The sequence below is a fragment of the Hyperolius riggenbachi genome, chromosome 4 (assembly GCF_040937935.1).
Source record: "Hyperolius riggenbachi isolate aHypRig1 chromosome 4, aHypRig1.pri, whole genome shotgun sequence".
Lineage (NCBI taxonomy): Eukaryota > Metazoa > Chordata > Amphibia > Anura > Hyperoliidae > Hyperolius > Hyperolius riggenbachi.
In genome coordinates this window covers 465,629,489-465,653,190 of record NC_090649.1, presented here as the reverse complement: position 1 = coordinate 465,653,190, position 23,702 = coordinate 465,629,489, and the positions used below count along the sequence as shown (strand labels likewise).

At 47.2% G+C, this 23,702-nt stretch overlaps 1 protein-coding gene across 4 annotated transcripts in view; it reads left to right on the top strand.

Annotated features, from left to right (window-relative positions):
• ENAH (ENAH actin regulator) overlaps positions 1–23,702 on the top strand; it is a 166,064-nt gene that overhangs the window by 56,296 nt on the left and 86,066 nt on the right. The window lies entirely within an intron of this gene.

Below are 23,702 nucleotides of genomic sequence, written 5' to 3'. Positions count from 1 at the left end.
TTAAACATCAGGTATGTAAGTGGCAGTTCCTGTCTGAGTCAGACTACAGTGTGACCCTCACTGATAAGAATTTACAACGATAAAACACGTTCCTAGCAGAAAATGGCTTCTGAGAGTAGGAAAGAGATAAAAAAGTACCAAATAGTTCATAGATTTTAGCTCTGGCATACTTCAGTAAATGTGTCATTGAGCAAAAACAGTAAAAACTTAAAAAGTAGATCCAAATATAAAATAAAACCGTGGAATATCTTAAGAAGTCATTTTTAGGAGGAGGAGGATAGATACTATTTTGTTTTATTATTTTTTTTTCACCTCGGTTGTCCTTTAATGCCTCCAAAACCCCCTAAAAAGCAGTCCCAGTTATCCACCAGGCATGCTGGTTAGTTGAGACTTCGGGTTGCCTGAGTTCTGGGTAACGGGGACTTTGCTGTACTAAGAATCCCTTATGATGAGATGGTCTAGTCAAAAACCTTTCAGAAATGTCAGATTCTTATTACCTGTTATTTAGATTGGTGCGGCGCGCATGCTCAGATTGGGCAGAGAACTCAGATTTCCAGCGGGTAGTACGTCACTGCTCAGAGGCGCTCCGCATATTGCATATTACTCAGTCGACGCGCTCTGCCACGGGGTGATGTGCAAGGGGAAAGGGTGCGGTACCATTGTCCTGCGGCGGGTTTTCTTTCCGTTGAAAAATTGCACTGCACCATATGTGAAACTAGCCTCATACATAGTCTACATATGTAAATGTTACATTTGTGCTATAGTGGTTCTCTAAGGCCTTCTTTATTCCCGGCATTTAGGATCATTGTGTGCGTCTGTCTCGCTAGACAATTGCGCTTGAAGGGTTTCCGTCTGTGACACGGCAGCTGATGCTGAGCTGTAGTGACTGCAGAAGTTGTGTTTCGGATTGTGTGCGTAGAGCAGATGATATCGATGTGACAGTTTCGTCCACGTGAACAGAGGCGGCGGGTGGTGCTGGTGTCAGAGGATCCACCGATCAGCGATGCATTAAGAATTCATGTCCCGGGGCTGCTAAATGTTCTGTTTAACAAGCCGTGACTCTGCGTATCGCTGGTGGCCTGTAGGAGAGTGTCGGATATCTGGCGTCGCCTTACACGACAGCCGCCACATCTCCAGATCGTCTTGGGCCATCTGTAACCCAGCGCTGATGTGTATCTACAGAGCTGCTTCTGGGCTGTCGGGCTCATCCTATGTTTTCAATTCTCAGCAACCTTAAAGTGAACTTTTACTCATTGCATAATTGTGTTCCTTTCCTATTGTTTATAGGGCATTCCTCAAGCCAAATTCCCTATAAACTAAATAAACCACGCCCACAGGTATTCAGAGAGCCTTGGCAGTAGCAAGGGCTCATAGGAGCTCAGTCTTGGCAGGGGGAGGAGGAGGTGTTACTAGCCATTGATTTCAGAGGCAAAGGGGAGGAGGGAGGATGAGGGAATTAGGTTTTTTTCACAGTTTGAGTGCTGATGGTGCAGATAAGCCTGCCTCTGTGTAATGTTTACAAACATGGCTGCTGTCATTGTATCACAGGAAGAAATAATAATTTTCTATTAAATCTGTTTGCAGCTGGATTTGCTGTGTAAACTATCTAAACTTTAGATAAGATATATAGACAAGTTACTTGTTATAGTTCGTTTTTCATCTCGGATCCGCTTTAAAGGAATACTGTAGGGGGGGTCGGGGGAAAATGATTTGAACTTACCTGAGGCTTTTAATGGTCCCCCGCAGACGTCCTGTGCCCGCGCAGCCACTCACTGATGCTCCGGCCCCGCCTCCAGTTCCCTTCTGGAATTCCAGACTTTAAAGTCTGAAAACCACTGTGCCTGCGCAGTACGCTGCTGGTGACGTCGGCGGGAGCGAGGACATGGTAACGCAGGCGCAGCGGTTTTCAGACTTTAAAGTCGGATATTCCAGAAGTGAACTGGAGGCGGAGACTGGAGCATCGGTGAGTGGCTGCGCGGGCACAGGACGTCTGCGGTGGGGGGGGGGGGGGGAGGGGGCATTAGAAGCCCCGGCTAAGTTCAACTCATTTTCCCCTGACCCCCTACAGTATTCCTTTAAATAGCATCCGAGGTGGCAAGTGGCATGATGAGATAGATGTGCATTGCCAAGCACACAAATAACTAGGCTCTGTTCCTTTTTTTCTTTAGAGTTACAAATCAGGTATGCAAGTGAGAGTTTCTGACCGGGTCGGGACCGGATCAGACTATAGCGTAGCCCTCACGGATGAAGAATTACATCCATAACACACTTTTCTGGCAGAAAATGGCTTTTGAGAGAAGAAAAGAGATAAAAACGTTCAATAGTTCGTAGATTTTAGCTCAGGCATACTTCAATGAATGAGTCATTGAGAAAAGGCCATGAAACATTAAAAACTTAAAGTAGATTGAAATATATTATAAGACTGTGAGATAGCTACTAAAAAGTATTTTTTTTAGGAGGAGGAGGATAGAGGCAATTGTTTAGCTCATAAGTTTATTTTCACCTCGGATGTGTTTTAAAGGACACCTGAGATGAGGGATATCAAGGCTGCCATATTTATTTCCTTTTAAACAATACCAGTTGCCTGGCAGCTCTGCTGGTCTATTTGGCTGCAGTAGTTTCTGAATAACACCAGAAACGAGCATGCAGCTAATCTTGTTAGATCTAACAATGTCCGATGCACCTGATCTGCTGCATGCTTGATCGGGGTCTGTGGCTAAAAGTATTAGATGTAGAGGATCAGTAGGATAGCCAGGCAACTGGTATTGCTTAAAAGGGTATAAATGTAACCCTCCATTTGCCTCTCAGTGCAAGTGTCTTTTAAATGACACTTTAAAGGGATACTGTAGGGGGTCGGGGGAAAATGAGCTGAACTTACCCGGGGCTTCTAATGGTCCCCCGCAGACATCCTGTGTTGGCGCAGCCACTCACCGATGCTCCGGTCCCGCCTCCAGTTCACTTCTGGAATTTCTGACTTTAAAGTCAGAAAACCACTGCGCCTGCGTTGCCGTGTCCTCGATCCCGCTGTCGTCATCAAGAGCGCACAGCGCAGGCCCAGTATGGTCTGTGTCTGCGCAGTACACTCCTGGTGACATCAGCAGGAGCGAGGACACGGGCGTGCAGGCGCAGTGGTTTTCTGACTTTAAAGTCAGAAATTCCAGAAGTGAACCGGAGGCGGGGCCGGAGCATCGGTGAGTGGCTGCGCGGGCACAGGATGTCTGCGGGGGACCATTAGAAGCCCCGGGTAAGTTCAGCTCCTTTTTCCCCGACCCCCCCCCCCCCTACAGTATCCCTTTAAGTGAGAGGGTTATGGAGGCTGCCATCGTTATTTCCTTTTAACCAATACCAGTTGCCTGGCTATTCTGCTGATCTATTTGGCTAAAGTAGTCTCTGAATCACACACACCTGAAACAATCATGCAGCTAATCCAGTCAGACTTCAGTGAGTCATCTGATCTGCTGCATGCTGGTTCACGGTCTATGGCTAAAAGTATTGGAGACAGAGGTTCAGCAGGACAGCCAGGCAATGTGCATTGTTTAAAAGTAAATTAATGTCACCCTCCATATCCCTCTCAGTTCAGGTGTCCTTTAGGCAGGCCGTCACTGGCCATAAATTAGTTCCTTGTCACTGATTGGCTAATTATTGACCAATAGACCAAAGTACGCCTTGTTCAAGTGCTTTCTGAAAAACTATATGTTTTAAAACTGATAAACGTCTCTTGGCCTATATTTATATGCCCTGCAGCAGTGCATGGACATATAATGTATTTGCTGCAGTGCACAGATCTGAATGGTGACAAAGGACAGAATTGGAGAACTTTGTTCAATGGGTTGCACGTGTGGTGGATTAACCTTCTTGGCGGTAACCCCGAACCACTTTGCTTGCTGTGTGTTCAGGTCGATCGCCGCCGATGCACCTATACCTGCCGCGATACAGGCCCCCCCCCGCATACCCCTTGCACAGCCTGGCCAATCGCCGCCAGGCTGCGCTTTGGGGTGGATCGGGACTCCCTGTGACATCTGTCTCTCCGGTCGTTGCCATGGCGACGGGGGAAGCCCTGAAGGAAATCCCGTTTAGAACAGGATTCCCGGATGGGCTTGAACGCCGGCGGCGATCGGAGGGGTGGGAGGGAGGCCGCAGGGAGGGGGGAATCCTGTAGCTAGCGCTAGGCCAGCTACATGATATTAAAAAAAAAAAAAAAAAAAAAATTAGGCTTAAAAAACCTCCTGCGGCCGCGCAGCCGCAGAACAATTGACCGCCAGGAGGGTTAATGTGCCTGCTTTATGCTGTATGTGAATGAGCCCTTAGCTGCTAACCCAGTGCTGAAGCCTAAGCCTGCCCATACACCACAGGCCGATTTCCTATCGATTTCAGCATGAAATCTCTTGTCAGTCGGCCTTGTGATGCCGCATTCGCCTCCTTGCTTTCTCCCCTGGTGTAAAATGTGCCCTGTGCAGTAAACATTACACATCAATGTCCAACGCTGGCTCTGCTCCACCTGCATTCACGCGTCCCACGTTGTTGCCACGTAATGTGGGCGAGTCATGTTACACATGCGCTCATGTATATACGACAACCACGTTGGGACGGAACACGGAGCCAGCAGCGGACACCAACAGGCAAAGTATGCACACATGGGGCAGGTTTTACACAAAGGGGGACAGCGCCGGAGTTTCCGCCGCATTCGGCACTTGTCCAGATATCGCATTACCGCTGCACACATGCCACCAATTTCAGCCCGAAATTGGTTGCTTCAACCGACTGGCCCAAAATTGGTTGCATTGCCGATCAGGCATGCTCTTTGCACCGATTTTTATCCGATCATAATAATCGAATCGGATGGCCGATCGGCTGCCAAGTTGCCTGATGTTGTTTATTTTTTTATTTGTGCTGCCCACTCGATGACCTTTAGGCCCCATTCACACTTAAAAGCACAAAACGCCGGCGATTACCGCGGGTGTTTTACGGGAGCGATTTTTCCACAATTGACGTGGAAAAGCACTGGACGCTGCAGCGATTTTTCCGCAATCGCGGTTAAAGCTTCTATCGCACTGAAACGCGATCGGCGGGAAATCGCCTGAAAAATGGTGCAGGCTACACGTTTGCGTTTGGCGATTTGCGTTAATCACTGGCGATTAACGCAAATCGCCCAAGTAAGAACGGGCCCATAGGGTATTATAACACTAGCGCTTTAAAAAGCGCTAACGCTTGAGCGTTTTGCCAAAATCGCCGGCAAAACGCTCTAGTGTGAATGGGCCCTTAGAGCTGGGGCCCACTGGAAATAGCAGTCAATAAGCGCTTTTTGTATAGATTTTAGCAGCGTTTTTCAGAGAGAGATCTGGTGATTTGAAATCACTAGCACACTTGAATTCTATGCTAGTGATTTAGTGAGCAATTTTGCAACAATCCTTTACCTAAACGCTCCAAAATTCTGCTGGACCCGCAATTGCTCCTGGAATCCTCTTTCATTAGCCTAGCACTGTTGGAATTGCCGGTTATTCCAAAGCAAGGCTGCCTGAAACCGATCCTGTGGGTCCCATCCTGAACTCCCTTCAGCTGTCATTTCAATGTAGGGAGTGCAGCCATGTTGTTTCCCTCCACAGCACGAAAAAACCAAAGCCGCAATAATCTCTTCATTTAAAAAGAATCTCTATACAAGCGTTTATGGAGTGAGACTCAGTCAAGTCCTACATTATGCCTGCCCTATCCTCCCTCACTAAGCTTCTCCCATTGGCTAATGGTCACTAGACCGTTGTCTTCTAATCCTATCACCAGTGTGCCACATCCTTTGGGTAATTGGTAGCCAATGGAGGGCTTGGCAGAGAGGGGCAGCATCAGAGGAGCTGGAGGAGAGGTGGATGAGGTGGGCAGTAAAGTTCAGTTGGGATTGGCAGAGAGGGGCTGCCTCAGGATCTGCAGGACAGGTGGATGAGGCGGGCAGCAGAGTTCAGCAGGGATTGGCAGAGAAGGGGCAGCAGCAGAGGAGGGGGAGGAGAGGTAGATAAGGTGGGCTGTGAAGTTCAGTAGGGATTGGCAGCATCAGAAGAGTGGGAGGACAGGTGGATGAGGTGGGCAGCAGAGTTCAGCAGGTATCGGCAGAGAGGGGCAGCAGCAGAGGAGTGGGAAGAGACGTAGATAAGGCGGGCAGTAGAGTTCAGTAGGGATTGGTGAAGTGCCAGTCATTGTTTTGGTCGGCCACAGAGAAGAATGTTGCAGAAGTCAAGAATGGAAATTATTAGAGCATGCACAAGTATTTTATTAGCATCTTGTGTAAGGAGGAGCTGAATTCTGGAAATGTTTCTGCAATAGATGTAGCACAAGGTAGTTAATGAGGTAGTATTTGGTTCAATAACCTTTATGCCGTTTGTGTGGATGAATGGGATGTGCATGCTTAATGAATTGCATGCCTAAACCTTGCAGGTGTGCCCAAACAAGTGAACCATATACACATAATTGGTAAAAGAGCAACCTGTGGCGTGCACCGGGCTGCAGGATGGGAAGGACCAGGGCCCTGTCAACCAAAGGTGGCCATACTTCAGGCGATGATGGGCAGATTCAACCCGAAGACAAATCTCTCTCCAATCGAATCTGATTAGACAGAGATCTGTCAGCTGCCTTTACACCGCAGGCCGATTCCTGATCGATTTCAGCATGAAATCTCTCGGGAATCGGCCGGGTCTTCCACATCCGCCTCCTCGCTGCTGCCCCCCATGAGAGCATTTATACATTACCTTTCCTATGTCTCTCACCGCACGGTGCCCATCCATCTTTATTTGCGCTTCACACACCGCCGTGCTTAGCACATGGCGGGTGTGACGTAACACAGGCCTATACACTGGCAGCGTGTGAGGCGGAAGAGGAAGAAGCGGAAGACGGATGGGCGCCGTGGGACAGGTAGTGTATAATTGCACACATGGGGGTACACATTTATACACCGGGGGAACAGCACAAGGTTTTGATTGAGTTCGTCGCTCATCCCAATATCGCTCACAGTTGCCGCTGGGCACCCGTTCGAACACATAGGCCCGACACCATGCAGCATGTCCACTCAATACATGCGACCGATATCGCGCCAAAATTGGTTGCATCGTCGATCGGACATGCTCTTTGCGGTACCAATTTTCATTAGATTTGATAATCAAATCGGCTGGTCGATCAGCCACCAAAGCTAGAGATGTATGGCAAACCTTAACGGGAAAAGGGAGCTTTGAATGGGCTACTGTAATCCGTGTGCTCCAAGCATCAGTGGCCACCTCGTGATTTGAGGGAGTCTAAATGCGTTCATTGCAAGCCTCGTAATCATGGTATTTGGTATATCTACCACCCCCCACAGACGCTTGTGAAATGGGTCATCTGTAAAATTGCCCCTCTTGTTCAGGACGATTCTGACAAGTGCCCGTCAGTCTGCTGTAGTAAAAGGAAAATTGTTTTTGGAACCATCATTATCTTCTTCCCTTTCCTGTCGGTGATCTATTTTTGGGACTGTCTACATTCTCCAACTCCTGTGTAAAGTCCTCGGTCTCCCTCCATCCCCTGAAGGAATTTCATAGTCTGCAGCGAGGTGCTGGATTCCAGTCACAGGGAGAGGTGCGAACCCGTCTCCCACCGGTGTCAGCTGCTTACTGGCTCTGACCTGATAATAGAGAAATGCCTGGGATGGCTTTGTACGCCACTGCTGCTCTGAAGGGCATTCTGTCTGGCTGGGGAGACGCCGACTGCGGACGCCGGTAACTCAGTGACGTCTTTCACCAGCGGGGCGACCTGCTTAGGTCAGACTTGCGTATAAACCTGTAACAGCATGATTATAGAGGCAGCTAGCATTTATTTTTATTTCCCTTTTTTTCATGGACTTTATTTTATGCACGGCAAATAAACATCTACAGATAAAAAACACATGAGGTCCATTATACTGTATGTACATGAACGGCAACGTGTTCGAATGATTCCAGAACCAGCAGGCTCAGGCAGTACTCCAACTGAACTCCAGTTCCTCCTGCCGGGTCCGTCCACCTGCGGCACTCTAGCTCACCAGTCAAATAGTTTATTTGCTGCCCACTCTGAACATTTACGAGGCGGGGGAAGTACTGCTCCACACTCAGAGCTACACATCAAAAGTCCTCCCTGATGGTACTGCACATCCCAATATGGGCGTCTATGCCCATCTCAGTGTTATATCCCCCAATGTTTTTGTCTATGCAATGTCCTGTCCAGGGCTATGGAGTGGGAGTCTGAGTTGAAGCAATGTTGGGTACCTGAAGTCGGTGGTCTCAATAAACTGAGGAGTCAAATGATTTTTATACCAACTCCACAGCCCTGGTATGATTTAGACTGAGGGCCGTCTCACACCGAGGCAGTGTGCTATTTTTACCACACACCGATGCCGGGCAATGAAAGTCTATGGAAAGTTTCATACTTCATCGGTGCGGCCCGGCGCGACTGAACTTTTCGCCACATTCCTGACACTGGTCAAGTGCTACAGAAATGTTGCCGTAGTTTTGGTCGATCTGCGTTGACCCTAAAGTGATGTTATGGCAGTCCGTAGATTCTTTAAAGAGAATCTGTATTGTTAAAATCGCACAAAAGTAAACATACCAGTGCGTTAGGGGACATCTCCTATTACCCTCTGTCACAATTTCGCTGCTCCCCGCCGCATTAAAAGTGGTTAAAAACAGTTTTAAAAAGTTTGTTTATAAACAAAATGGCCACCAAAACAGGAAGTAGGTTGATGTACAGTATATCCACACATACAAAATACATCCATACACAAGCAGGCTGTATACACCCTTCCTTTTGAATCTCAATTGATCATTTGTGTGTTTCTTTCCCCCTTCTGCTCTCATGCACTGAAGTTTTAGGCTGCTCTTTTCTTCCTGCAAACAGCTTTGCCCTTGTCTGAATTTCCTCAGTATGTGAAAGCCCAGCCAGCTCAGAGGACACTTTATCCAGCTTGTAAAAGATACGAGAGCAGAGAGAAGCTGCACTAATCTAAATATCACACAGGCAGTGTGCAGAGAGGGGCCTGAAAGGGGGAGTTGATAGCAGAACCACAACACTGAAGAACTTGGCAGCCTTCCAGACACTGGCCGACAAGTCTGACAGGGGAAAGATACATTGATTTATTACAGAGACTGTGATAGCAGAAAGTGTTGCAGTAAGCCAGAACACATTAGAATAGCTTTTGGAACTTGTAGGATGATAAAAAACAGGATGCAATTTTTGTTACGGAGTCTCTTTAAAAATAATCACATCTGTGGCGCGCATGCACGGAAGTGTATTGTAACAATGCATTTCTGTGTACTTCCAAAGCAGGAAGTGACGGCAAGCCCGCACCACTTCCTGATTGGCCGGTGGCCTATTGCTCGGTGTTCCCTGAAGGCCGGTTTTTTGGCGGTGCATTAGCTGTGATGCACCACATCGCTGATGCTCGTTTCTGGTGTGAAACCAGCCAAAGGAGTTGGAGGCAGAGCAATTTTGGGTACCTGGAGTCAGTCAGCGGTTTCATACACTGAGGAGTCGGATGAGTTTTGTACTGACTCCACAGCCCTGGGCCTGTCAGTTAAATTATCCAGGGTACAATCCCACTTTTATGTTAATTTCCCCGGTTTCAGCATCAGAAACCCTTCCTATATCTATATTGCTGCTTATTGGTATGCAGTCCCGCCCTCCCAGTGATGCATAGCCTAGGCTGTTTGTTATGCAGAATTCTTCTCCTAGGGCACTCTGTGAGTAGTGATGGCATGAAATGGTCATAGGCGAACAGTTCGCAGAATCGCAGCAAACAACGGGGAACGTTTGCATTCGTCCCCATGCTAAAGTATGGGGTGAATTTCATGTAACGTTCGCCGTTGGATACCGCAAACTGTTTGCCTACAGACTGTCCTTGCCATTGCTATTTGGGAGACCAGGTGTTATTTCTACTGACTTTAGAACACACAAAACACATTCCGCAGTGATGTACCTGCCAGCAGTAAAGAGGTCACCACTGGTGATAAATTTCAGAATGTAAATCAGGGAAACAAAATATTTTTGCAAAGGGAAAACGCTCACAATAATGATTTATAAAGGAATACTGTACAAAAATAAATTTTATTCATTAGGTTGTTTTCAAAAAGTTCTGTTAGCAGTATTTTCATTAAGCAAAAACATCACGAGTTTGTATTCTTACGCAGTGTAATTAACTCCCAGCTATAATTCTGCCTCTTAATAAGATTTGCGATAATAAGATAAGTCCACCGCCCCAGTTGTGTTCAGGCGACACGCCTGCCTTTTTTTTATTTTCTCCAAGTATACTCCGGCCCCTCCCATGTGTATATCCCAGTCCTTCCAGCCCAGTGCTGCCCACGCGCCCTTCAAATACCATCATTTCATTTGCACATTTGATTCAGCACAGAAACTGCATCTGTGCAAAATCAAACTGGTTAGTTGAAAACAAATTCATTACGATCATCTTTTTTCAATTATTTTAGGAGATGGGAGAGCAGGAAAATCAAACGCGCATGGTTTGTACTGTATTGCAGGGATCCTGAGTAATGTAATCATGTCCTGTCCATGTCCAGTATTTACAGGTGTGTAGGCACAGAACAATCATCCTGAGTGGATACACTGTGCCCCATTACAGCGTCCACCGAGATGTTCACATAACTCAATGCTTTGCATCCGGTTCTCTGCTGCCGCCACTCAAAGGACCACTGCCGGGCTTGGGATTGAGCCCCTATATATAGCTCAGAGACCCAGCAGAAGCATAAGGGCTCCCATTAGTTTGCAAAAGACCAATGGGAATTCACCATGATCCAGTGGGAATCCTTTCTGCTGCTAGGGAAGATTTCCATTGGTCTTTTGCAAGAAAATGGGAGCTCTATGCTTCTGCGGGGGCTCCAATAGATACACCATCTAGGGCTTATTTTTGGAGTAGGGCTTATATTTGGAGCATTCTCATAAATTCTGAAAAGTCACGCTACTGCTTGTTTCAGAGTAGGTCTTCATTTCAGGGAAGCAGGGTAGGGTAGTAGCTCTCTGACTCTGCATCGGTGTGACGTCCGTCTCCTGATTATACGCAGTCTTGTGACTGGAAGCCCTTCACACACCAGAGACTGACCGGTGTGAACATTGTGCTGTGACTCTTAACCTGTTAAAGAACAACTTCCTTCCAAATTCTTTCTACCAGCGCAGATTCTCAGATCATTCCGTGTAACTCGAAAGTCACAGTTCAGTCTTCTAGCTTTTTAATACCTCCATTTATAAGGGAAACTGTGGTAATACTGGCAAGGGCCTCCCTTAGCCCTCTAAACATCCTTAATTCTATGTAGACTAGGATCTGGAGGGGGCCATAGGAGTAGGGCCCGGCAAGTCCCCCCCCCCCCCTCCTGTCTCCTGTCGGACTCAAAGCGCTCAAGAGCTGCAGCCACTGGGACGCGCTCAAGAGGCCACCCTGCAGTGTTAGGGAGTCTTGCCTTGAACTCCTTACTGGATAGGTACTTGACCTAGCCAGGATTTGAACCCTGGTCTCCCATGTCAAAGGCAGAGCCCTTAACCAGTACACTATCCAGCCACAGTATTCATTACTTTTTCACTACAGTTCCTCTTTAACCACTTCGAGACATCTGGAAAACAGGGCCTACTAACGCCACGCTGCACAGATTCGCCGCTACCACAGATCACGCTGCTCAGCCGTTGCTGAAGCTCACTCGCTCTGTACAGTAGTTTTAACAGCATGGTCCCCTCCCCAGCATGTCTGTACAGCGATTTGAAAAACTGCTGCCCAATACAACTTCAAACAATCACTTTTGGTGTCATGTTTAATGCAAATAAGTTATAGCTACCATAAAGGACCTGAATGCAGGAAGTAAGTTTGCATGACCCGTATGCGCAACATAAAAATAACATGGGATACAGCCCTACCCCTGGGACCGTACTGCCTCTATGCCAGTGTTCCCCAACCCTGTCCTCAATGCCCACCAACAGTGCATGTTATGTATAAATCCACAGAGGTAGTTAATCAGCTCTGCTGAGACACTAATTACCCCACCTGTGCATGTTTGTGGTGTCCTGCAAAACGTCCTGTTGGTGATACTTGAGGTCAGGGTTGGGGAGCCCTGCCTTAGAGGACTGTAGTCAAGACAACATGATAGATAAAAAAAAAATTGTGTATATATATATATAGTGTCAGTGTTTGCCCATTGTAAAATCTTTCCTCTCCCTGATTTACATTCTTAAAGGAATACTATTGATTCACATTTTTTTTTCAATTGACACAGGAATTGTTTGGGAAGTACTGGTGTATAAATTTTAGTAGCAACTTCATTGTTTACTGTTAGCAAAATACTTTCAAAGTTTACTGACGCCAAAACTGAGGGCTGACTGAGCCATGAGGAGAGGGGAAATTCCCCTCACACTTGATCAGTTAACTCTATAATGTGTAGCTCTGTGTGTGACAGAGAGAGCGAGCTCCCAACAGCTGCAGATCCTGTGTCCTGTGTTTCTGACTGACCTGTCTGAATAGAGCAGAGGTTATGTAACTAATTCTCACAGCATTTCATACTGTTTTTGCTTTCAGAGTTTGATATGTTTGATATTTGCTTTCTGTAGTCTGCTTCAATGCACAGCCAGAGTTGCATATCAGAAACAGGAAAAGTTGTGACTGGGCACACCATCTTAGGTAGGGTGCTTGGTATTGTGGTATAGGCAAACCACCAAAGTATAAGTCCAGAATTCAAATATACCAGCACTCCAGTTTTCTCAAAGAATCACGCTCTTTTATTGAGCTAACATATCCACAGAAATGACCGACAATTGTTTCGGGGCCTCGCAGGGTCCCCCTTTCTCAAGGCGTGTGTGGTTACCACACACGCCTTGAGAAAGAGCGTGATTCTTTGAGAAAACTGGAGTGCTGGTATATTTGAATTCTAGAGTTGCATATCAGACACCCCTTCTGCAATTGATTTGTCCCAATATAGCTAAATCCTACCCTCAATAAATTACAGTTTTTGCCTCTGATATTTAACATAAAAAGTAGGAAAATGTTTACACAGCTACTTATACATTATTTGCACACTGTCATTTTAGAACACTTGGGTATCGATAGTATTCCTTTAAATGTATCCCTGGTGGTGACCTCTTTAGTTCTGCCATGTGATCTGTATGGAATGTTCACTACCGAGAGTTCTATGTACAGAGAGAGAGATTGCTTGCTTGGCAGTTGGAAAAAGCCATTATTTCCCCCAATACAACGAGGTTCACAGGCAGGATACTATCAGGTCCATGGTCATGACATCACACTGTGGGAGGAGTTTCACCCCCCAATGATGTATTCCAGAAAAGGTAAAGATTTCTTGTGTGGAAAGGGGGTATCCGCTATTGGGATGAAGTTCAATCCTGCGTTAAAGTTCCTTTTTAAGTGTCCGTGTGACTATAGTAAAAAGGCACAGACCCCCTTTCCTGCCAGTTTATTCCCTCGTCTTGATGGAGAGATTTTACCTTGCCCCTCCCTTCCTGTTACTCGTATTATGAGGCGACGTCTTAAAATACTCGGATCTTCCCAATGTCAAGTTTTAAAATACCTGTCTATTTTGGATGTCACAGGATCTTTATGTCACCAGCCCGCGTCTTTATAAGTTGCTGGGGTTTTGGAAGGAGAAGCTCGGCCCGTCGGGGTAAAATTTCAGTCTTTGGTTTATTTTGGGGAATGGGCACATTCCTGCTGTGGCGTCCGCAGTACGGGAAAGCCGAGCCCGTTAGTTAAACTTGGTCCTCCATTGGCTTCTGCTGAAAATATCACCTTAAAGGGAAGCTGTCTGTTCGAGGTACTTAATGTGAACCTGAACAGAGTAAAATGATGTAAACGAAACACATTGATGTACCTGCAAATGAATATCACCTACCTCGCTGTCAGTTCCCCTCAGAAGCTCACCCATTTTCTTATAATTCCTTCCAGTTTTGACAGGATTTTGTCAGAACTGAAATATATCAGTTGCGGTCAGTTAAATATCACTTGCTGTCAGTTATAACTGAAAGGACAACTGATTAGCCAAGGTAATGTCCATGTTTCCCTATGGCTCAAGTGGGTGATATTACAGTTTAACAGTGTGCTGACCAGGAAGCTGTTATGGGGTAATGGCCGTTTTCAGACTGGAGGATGGAGAATTCCATTGATCACAGTGAACAAACAGGATGCAGAAGAGGAGAAAGAGATTGATGAGTAGACTACACCAGGGGTAAGTATGACGTGTGTTTATTTTGACACTTAATTTTCACTTCAGGTCCACTTTAAGAAACTGTATTGGCATCTCCCAGTGTCTATGGCTGCCATTATGTATTGATACTCTGATTCTTTCTAGGGGCCATGGCCTCGATTGTTTACCATGCAGAATTGACATCCCCCCTCATCTTCAAGTAATGACAAGTGTAATTTGATCTCTCAGCTCTCAGTACAGAAATTCGGCAGTCGTCAACACGGGATGTTAACACTTTGCTTTCATTAAAAATGCAGGTAGAGACACTGCATATTAATTGCAGGAGTTATGTAAGCTTTAGGGCCCGTTCAGATCAGAAATGCGGATGGCTATGCGTGCGGAACGCGTGCGGACCGCAACGCGTACGAACGCATGGCCATCCGCGTTTGTGTGCGTTGCGTGGCTGATCCCATCACTGAAAAGTGAATGGGACAGCCACGCGTTTTTGCAAAATCTGCGTGCAGCATGCGTTCCCGGACCGCACAGGTCCGGAACGCATGCAGTGTGAACATCAGACATTGCACTCTATGCAATGTCTGATGTCGTGCGTTTTGGCCACCTGCACGCGTTTCCAAAACGCGGCTGGAAACGCGTGCAGTGTGAACGGGCCCTTAACAAAGAAATGTTTTTCTTTAACCACTTGACGACCACAGTGTTAACCCCCTCTAGCGACCAGGCTGTTTTAGCTCAGCTGGGCTGTGCAGCCTCCTGCACAGCCCAGCTATAGAGCCCAGAAATCGGACTCGCCTCCTTGTTTTGTCCCTAAGGGGACATGCGGCCGGAGGGGTCCGATCGCTGTGGCTGTTTTTTTCATCAGCCTGTGTAGGCTGTTTCTCCCTCCTCCTTCCTCAGTCCTCTATTGAAGAGGACGGCGAACCGTCCTGTTCCGCCTCTCATAGGCATCAGCCTATGAGAGGACGGCGATCCCCAGCCGATCTCATACAGCGCTGCCGGACACCGCAGCACTGTACAGTTGTAAACTAAGGGGATTTCTTTCTCCTTTTGTTTACAAACCGCCTGCTAGCCGCGATCGGCGTCTAGCAGGCTAATCACGGAGATCCACTCCGTGAACTGGCAGGGAACGATCGCGCATGTGCACGGCCGTTCCCTGCCAAACTGCAGCTCCAGGACTTGATGCCAATTGGCGTTAGGCGGTCCTGGGGTTGCCGCCGCGTTCACGCCCATTGACGTGACGCGGTCCTTAGGTAGTTAAAGGACAACTGAAATGAGAGGAATACGGTGTCTGCCATGCATATTAACTTTTAAACAATACCAGTTGCCTGGCAGCCCTGCTGATCTATTTGGCTGCAGTAGTGTCTCAATAACACCAGAAACAAGCATGCTGCAAATCTTGTCAGATCTGACAATAAAGTCAAAAACAGCTGATCTGCTGCATGCTTGTTCAGGGTATATGGCAAAAGGTATTAGAGGCAGAGGATCAGCAGGACTGCCAGGCAACTGGCATTGCTTAAAATGAAATAAGTATGGCAGCCTTCATATGCCCTCTTACTTCAGGTATCTTTTAACGGTTGTTATGCTGTTGCTTATCTTTTAGACCAGAGAGGAAGTTCTGAGTTTAGGTCCACTTTAAAGGACACCGGAACTGAGAGGAATATGGAGGCTGACATATTTATTTCCTTTTAAATCCAGTTCCCTGGCTGTCCTGTTGATCTTTCTGCTCAGTAGTGTCTGAATCACAAGCATGTCGGTCAGACTAAGAAAGGCAGGAGAGGTTGTTGTGGTTCGGTGTAGGAAAAGTTGTTGTGGTTCGGTGTAGGAGAGGTTGTTGTGGTTCGGTGTAGGAGAGGTTGTTGTGGTTCGGTGTAGGAGAGGTTGTTGTGGTTCGGTGTAGGAGGTTGTTGTGGTTCGGTGTAGGAGAGGTTGTTGTGGTTTCGGTGTAGGAGAGGTTGTTGTGGTTCGGTGTAGGAGAGGTTGTTGTGGTTCGGTGTAGGAGAGGTTGTTGTGGTTCGGTGTAGGAGAGGTTGTTGTGGTTCGGTGTAGGAGAGGTTGTTGTGGTTCGGTGTAGGAAAAGTTGTTGTGGTTCGGTGTAGGAGAGGTTGTTGTGGTTCGGTGTAGGAGAGGTTGTTGTGGTTCGGTGTAGGAGGTTGTTGTGGTTCGGTGCAGGAGAGGTTGTTGTGGTTCGGTGCAGGGGAGGTTGTTGTGGTTCGGTGTAGGAGAGGTTGTTGTGGTTCGGTGTAGGAGAAGTTTTTGTGGTTCGGTGTAGGAGAGGTTGTTGTGGTTCGGTGTAGGAGAGGTTGTTGTGGTTCGGTGTAGGAGAGGTTGTTGTGGTTCGGTGTAGGAGAGGTTGTTGTGGTTCGGTGTAGGAGAGGTTGTTGTGGTTCGGTGCAGGAGAGGTTGTTGTGGTTCGGTGCAGGAGAGGTTGTTGTGGTTCGGTGCAGGAGAGGTTGTTGTGGTTCGGTGCAGGAGAGGTTGTTGTGGTTCGGTGCAGGAGAGGTTGTTGTGGTTCGGTGCAGGAGAGGTTGTTGTGGTTCGGTGCAGGAGAGGTTGTTGTGGTTCGGTGCAGGAGAGGTTGTTGTGGTTCGGTGCAGGAGAGGTTGTTGTGGTTCGGTGTAGGAGAGATTGTTGTGGTTCGGTGTAGGAGAGGTTGTTGTGGTTCGGTGTAGGAGAGGTTGTTGTGGTTCGGTGTAGGAGAGGTTGTTGTGGTTCGGTGTAGGAGAGGTGGTTGTGGTTCGGTGCAGGAGAGGTTGTTGTGGTTTGGTGCAGGAGAGGTTGTTGTGGTTCGGTGTAGGAGAGGTGGTTGTGGTTCGGTGTAGGAGAGGTGGTTGTGGTTCGGTGCAGGAGAGGTTGTTGTGGTTTGGTGCAGGAGAGGTTGTTGTGGTTTGGTGCAGGAGAGGTTGTTGTGGTTTGGTGCAGGAGAGGTTGTTGTGGTTTGGTGCAGGAGAGGTTGTTGTGGTTTGGTGCAGGAGAGGTTGTTGTGGTTTGGTGCAGGAGAGGTTGTTGTGGTTTGGTGCAGGAGAGGTTGTTGTGGTTTGGTGCAGGAGAGGTTGTTGTGGTTTGGTGCAGGAGAGGTTGTTGTGGTTTGGTGCAGGAGAGGTTGTTGTGGTTTGGCGCAGGAGAGGTTGTTGTGGTTTGGCGCAGGAGAGGTTGTTGTGGTTTGGCGCAGGAGAGGTTGTTGTGGTTCGGCGCAGGAGAGGTTGTTGTGGTTCGGCGCAGGAGAGGTTGTTGTGGTTCGGCGCAGGAGAGGTTGTTGTGGTTCGGTGTTGGAGAACAAGGCATAGGAATTTCTCTGCGGTATTTTTTGCTCAGTGACTCCAGGTGTTATTGAAACTGTTACATAATTACAAACAATTGAACTCCAGCCTTGACTGTAGCTGTTCAGTGTGATCTCAGGAGCCAGACAGGCACAGGAAGTGCTTATGAGCAGAAGCTGTGAATCGCGGTTGTGTCATCACGGTTTGCACCTCTAGTTGTGTGATCACACAAGCAAGGGAAGCTGTGCTCATCTTATGGAGGGCCCAGAATTTAAATGGGAGAGGAGGTGCAGAGAGGGAGTGGTCAGTTTACATATAAACAATTATTAAAGGGAACCTGAGACGATAGAATATAAAAAAGATTTAATGCATACCTGGGGCTTCCTCCAGCCGCTTCGCACTGATTAGTTACTCACTGTCCTCCGCTGCCTGCAGCCTCCGCAATCTGGCTTGGTAACTGCAGGAGTCAGGGGCTTACTGCGCTTGCGCCTCCTTGCTGATGGCGCTCCCCCATCGCACTCCCGCCGCCAGGAGAGTTCTGCGCCTGCACAGTACTAGCCAGCTGCGGGAGTGAGACGGAGGAGCGTGGTTGGCCGCACTTCCCCTGCGCCGACTGGCCCTCAATTACCAGGCCGGATTGCGGAGGCTGCAGGTGGTGGAGGAACACAGCGAGGGAGCAATCAGACCGCCGGGGGCCGCAGGAAGCCCCAGGTATGTATAAAACTTTTTTCCTCCATTGTCTCAAGTACATGTTAACCCTCTGCACTCATTCGCATCAAGCGGTAACCTCGAGTAATGATAAAAAAACATTTGCACAAATTTCGCACTCAGCCGGTGTCACTATTTATATAATGGTGTGAGTAGTGCATTTTGTCGCTACCTGGGTATCTCACACTGACAGGTTTTGGTGAATTTCCAGTTTGAGAGCATGACATGCTTGCTTGCTTGCTTTGCTGACTGGTGTGAGTGGAGTTGGGTTGGGCCCTTTTGACCTGGAGGATCCTCATCGCTGGTGAAAGGGTCTGGTACGAAATGCTGTACATGCAAACCCTTTTGTAAGAGAACTTCCTCCATTAGTGCATTTGAATGCAACTTTCATGCAACTGAGTGCAAATTATGTGCAAGTTTTTATCATTACTCGAGTTCCTGCTTAATGTGAGTGAGGGTCTTTTTCCATTGGCTGCGATCCACTCCAAAAAGTGGATCCCAGCCACTCTTCCGATCGCTAGAGCGCCACGAAATACATATTAATAGTGGTGCTTATTTCCCACTAGTGCGCAATGCTTTTTGCCCACATGCAGTTGCCGGTTGGCACGATTCTTGTCGCAGTCGCGCTCTGTTCCTGACGGCAATACAGCGCAATCGCGGCTAGTGGAAATTACTGATTGCGATAGTAGCAGTGAAAGGGTTAATTGCTGTTGTGTGAGGTTTCCCAGGCTGGCTGCTCAACGTCTGCGCTCCACCCTTCCTCGCAGGAAGTGGCAGTCACCTGTGTGTGAACAAGCTAGGGCCAATCCGAAAGGTGGGCAGGCGAGGCACCGACAGGCTATTAGACACTTATGATTGTCCAGTCACTGGATGCTTTTATATTGTATCACATGACTCCCATCACATCTACTGTGCTTTATCCAGAGCAGCGCTCTGCGTTCCAATACAAATTTGTATAAGCGATATACAAACATGAAAGTCAAACTAAATCTTTAGTTCCCTAGTCTTTCGCAGACAATACAAAGAGGTGGATCTAGTCCCGCTGCCCTCGGGGCCTTCCCGCCAGCAGCTAGACTGCGAACATAGGCTCCACAGAAGGTAGCGCATACACAACTGTCACTATATGGGCAATGTCACAAAGTTTATGCTGTATCGCAAAGCAAGTCCACATCTGCCAAGAGTTAAGGTAGCCATACACTGGTCGATTTGCCATCAAATTCGACCAACAGATAGATCCCTCTCTGATCGAATCTGATCAGAGAGGGATCGTATGGCTGCCTTTACTGCAAACAGATTGTGAATCGATTTCAGCCTGAAACCGATTCACCATCTACTGAGCTGCCGTTGTCGCCTGTTCCCCCCATCCCCCCCGCATACATTACCTGAAGCCTGGTCCCGGGTATCTTCTCCGCATCACCTCCTGGCTGGCATCTTCTCCGCATCACGACATCCGGCATCCACGTATAACTTTCTGTCACTCCAGTGACAGTGGAAGTTCAAATACAACACCCTCTATTTCTACTTCTGCTGTCACTGCAGTTACACAGGAAGTTATACACGGATGTCGTGATGCAGAGAAGATGCCAGCCGGGAGGTGATGCGGAGAAAATGCCGGGAGCCAGATTCAGGTAATGTATACCTGCGTCGAACGTACGCCGCTAGCGATGCGCTCCCTACCCGCGGGCGATGGACGGTAATTTCCCGCACGGAGCGATTGACGGGATCGATCTATTTCGTTCCGAAATAGATAAAAATTTAGCGTTTAGCGTGAACGATGTGACAGCAGACTCGATCCCAGTGATCGAATCTGCTGTCGATCGGCGGGTAATCGGCCTAGTGTATGGCCAGCTTTAGGATGGGCACAACTTCTTAACTTCCTTTCACCTCCACCAGCACCATGTGAGCAAAACACTCACCAAATTTAAAGACCTCCACTCAGGTCTATTAGCGCTTTGGGACACTTTGGGCCATCCCCCACCACACCAAGGAGATGTATATCACCACAGGGTCACTTCGGGAACTCCTTTTCTATGCAGACCAGATTCTAGCTTCCATATAAGCATTGCCTCAAAAAGCAAGTTGCCTCACATAGTGTAAAAATAGTGACATTTATTGTATAAAAATTTTTTGATTACACTCACAGATTTCCTTCTTTAAATATTCAGCACAGAGTTTGGTTACGGGCTCTCCCCCGTGTAGTTGGGCCCCGGCTGGCACTTGTAGTTCCTCCACTGCTAACGGGATGGCGTGCACCTCCAATACCGCCGCAGATCAGGGCGCCGTTCGGTCACCCACGCTAATCTCCACTCTTACTTCCGCATCCAAACCCGGCCTTGCATGTTTCGTCAGGAAAAAAATGTGATGCTTTATATTCCTTTAATTATAAATAGTGTGTTATTATATTTTTAAAAATAGTATGTAAACGGAGTTGTGACCATCCTAATTCTTGGCAGATGTGGACTTGCTTTGCGATACAACATAAACCTTGTGACATTGCCCATATAGTGACAGTTGTGTATGCTCTACCTTCTGTGGAGTTTATTGTGATCATAAAATAAGAAGGGGCAGCTCCGACTGAGTGGATACAATAGGCTCCTTTTCTCATGGTGTAGCGCTTTTCCTCCTTGCTGGTGTAGGCTGCCTTTCTGTTCATTCCCACACACGAGGGAGGAGGGACTGCACGTTCCCGGCATCAGATGGTCTCTGTGGAAGGGATTGTGATTGGCTGTCCACTTCAACCAATTGCTTTCTTGTCTGAGCCAAGTAGAAAAAGGAGGCAAGAAGGGGAATGTCTGTGTTGGGCAACAGAGTGGCAAATCAATCATAAGACCTGCCGTGCCTGACATTCATTTGTAGATGCAATTAAATTGTGACCAGTGGTTTTCTTTGCATTTGAATGTGTTCCTGTCCTCGGCGATGGTGGTTGTTCTTCCTTTTTTTTTTTTTTTTTTTTTTTCACCGCTTCAGTATTGCTTTAAAGAGACACTGTAGCGAAAAAAAATTGATATGATTTGTATAAAACATTAGGAGCAGAGACATAAGTCTAATATTGTTTCCAGTACAGCAACAGTTAAGAAACTCTAGTTATCTATGCAAAAGAGCCATTGAGTTCCACGACTTTCAAAGTCGCAGAGAACTCTGTCGTCTGAAGCTTGTTATCTCAACTGTCAGTCATTGTATCTTTTTTCTCTGCAGAGAACAGTTCACTAGCCTACTCTGTAAAAGTATTTAGAATGCTGAGTAGTGTGTAAACTGCAAATATTAGAGAATGATGCAATGTTATAAAAAAAACACTATAGAACTAAAAAAAAAAAAAGAATTTTTTTTTTGCTACTAATGTTCTAGTAATTATTCATACTACACAAACTATTCTATCATTTTCGCCTCAGTGTCTCTTTAACAACATATCAACCACTATCCGTCCAACACTGGCAGCTGTAGCCAAATGCTGACACCTAGAATCGCCCTTCTGATGAAGCCACTTAGACAGGTGCCACCTGGGCAGCACATGCCAAGATAAGTCATGAATGGGGGCCACATTTGTAGCATCCACTGCCAGTTTTCTGCTTTTGTACTCTGTTCCCTCTGCTGTGCTAAGCAAATCCTATTTCTTCGTTTTATTTTTATCGCTTACGTTTGCAATAAAACTTTGCCTTCATTACTACATCAATGTTTTACTTATGGTTTAGTGTTCTGTATTTGTGGCATTCTCATGTTACAGTGTTGTTTTAACCTTTTCCTTGTTTAGTGAAACCTACCAGGTTAAAGGGGGTTGTAACAACCTTGCTTATCTAAGCATTCAAATAACAGAAAGCTTCCTATGAATAATATAAGGACACTATGACCAGAAGAAGGTCATTGAATCCCCCTTCCAGTTGAAGAGTTTACACAGTGATGGTGTACCCCTGTTGTCTAGGTGATGATTTCTGTGGGAGGGACAGTAAGCTGTGGCAGTGGGGAGGGGAAATGAACACTGAGCTGGGTTGAAAAAAAGGAAAGGGCAGAAGTGATGTCTATCGCCGCTGGGAGACTGACAGAGCGGAGCTCCGTCATGAAAGCGGGAGATGCTCGCGCATCGGTGCGCGGGATCCCCAGAAAAACACGCCCCCAGGATTTGACGCCAATTGGTGTAAGGGCGGTCCTGGGGGAGCCGCCGCGTTCACGTTAATTGGTGTGACGCGGTCGTAAAAAAGGTTAAAGAGGACCTTGAAGGAAAAAAGTGCCACAATGGGGTACTTGCCTCAGGAAGGGGGAGTCTCTGGATTCTAATTAGGCTTTCCCCGTTCTCCTGTGTAGTCCAGAACCAGCGCTGACCCAACCCGAAAGTCTGCCGGTGAATAGGCTCAATAACTCCTGCAGCACGTGGCGATATTTACCTTTAAGATCTAGCGCAGGCCACAGTACCAGCTTCCTCCTCCAGCGGAAATAGCAGAGTCCATTCTTCTGCGCAGCAGAGCAGGCCCCATCGGGCTCCGCCTCTTCCTGTGGGGGAAGCTGGTACTGTTGCCTGCGCTGGATCTCAAAGGTAAATATTGCCATCTGCAGCTGTTCGAGGGAGCCAGTGTTGGATCAGTGCTGCACAGGAGGAACCACTGTGTAATATGTTGGCGCTTTATAAATACAATAAATAATAATAAAGAGGGAAGCCTTATTTAGGATCCAGAAGCTTCCCCCTCCTGAGGTAAGTATCCCACATGGGCACTTTTCTTTATTACAGGTTCTCTTTAAGGCCCCATACACACTCTCAACAGCAGTCTTTTATGCAGCACAATTATCAAACAACTTCTGTTGTGAAATCCAACAGTTGAATTGACATCTTATCAGTTGTGTGAACAACAGCAAGCAACTTTTTTAGGTTGTTCAACTTGTTACGCAACAAAAGACTGCTGTTGAGAGTGTGTATGGGGCTTTAAAGAGAACCTGTAATAAAGAAAAGGGCTCATGTGGGGATACTTACCTCAGGAGGGGGAAGCTTCTGGATCCTAAATAAGATGTATGTGTATCTTTGTTGTAGGGCACCATGTTATTGTTCACATACTGGCTGTGCTTGGCGTCCTTTTCTGTACTTCGGTAAAGCGGCCGCGGAGGATCTGCATATTAACACAGATCTCAGCCTGTGCTGTCGTTACTGCCTTTATTCTATCCAGAACATATGTTTGATGATGACTCACGGTTCTACAGGTGGGTTATCCTTGCTAAACAAAGGCCTGGTGCACAGAGGCCTCGCGTGTGCATGGCTGCACTGTGAGCGTTTTGGCTGCAGCTCTGACCCTTTCCATCTATAAATCCCGCTCCTATGTAACTGCTCCGTGGCAGAGTGCTGTGACAAGCCAAGCGATAATGCATAGGTCGGTTGTTGGGCTAAAATAGAAGCTTTTGTCTCCCGCTAAATATTTGTGACTAACCTGTTGGATAGGCCTATCTAGCACCTGAATATAACATGTGTCTGCTGTGCATGGGGACAGCACAACGCCACGGCTCTGTAACGACATTGCACTGTACATGTGGGCAATACGTTTTTTGGTCACTTCAGGTTCATGAACTGATTTTCGAT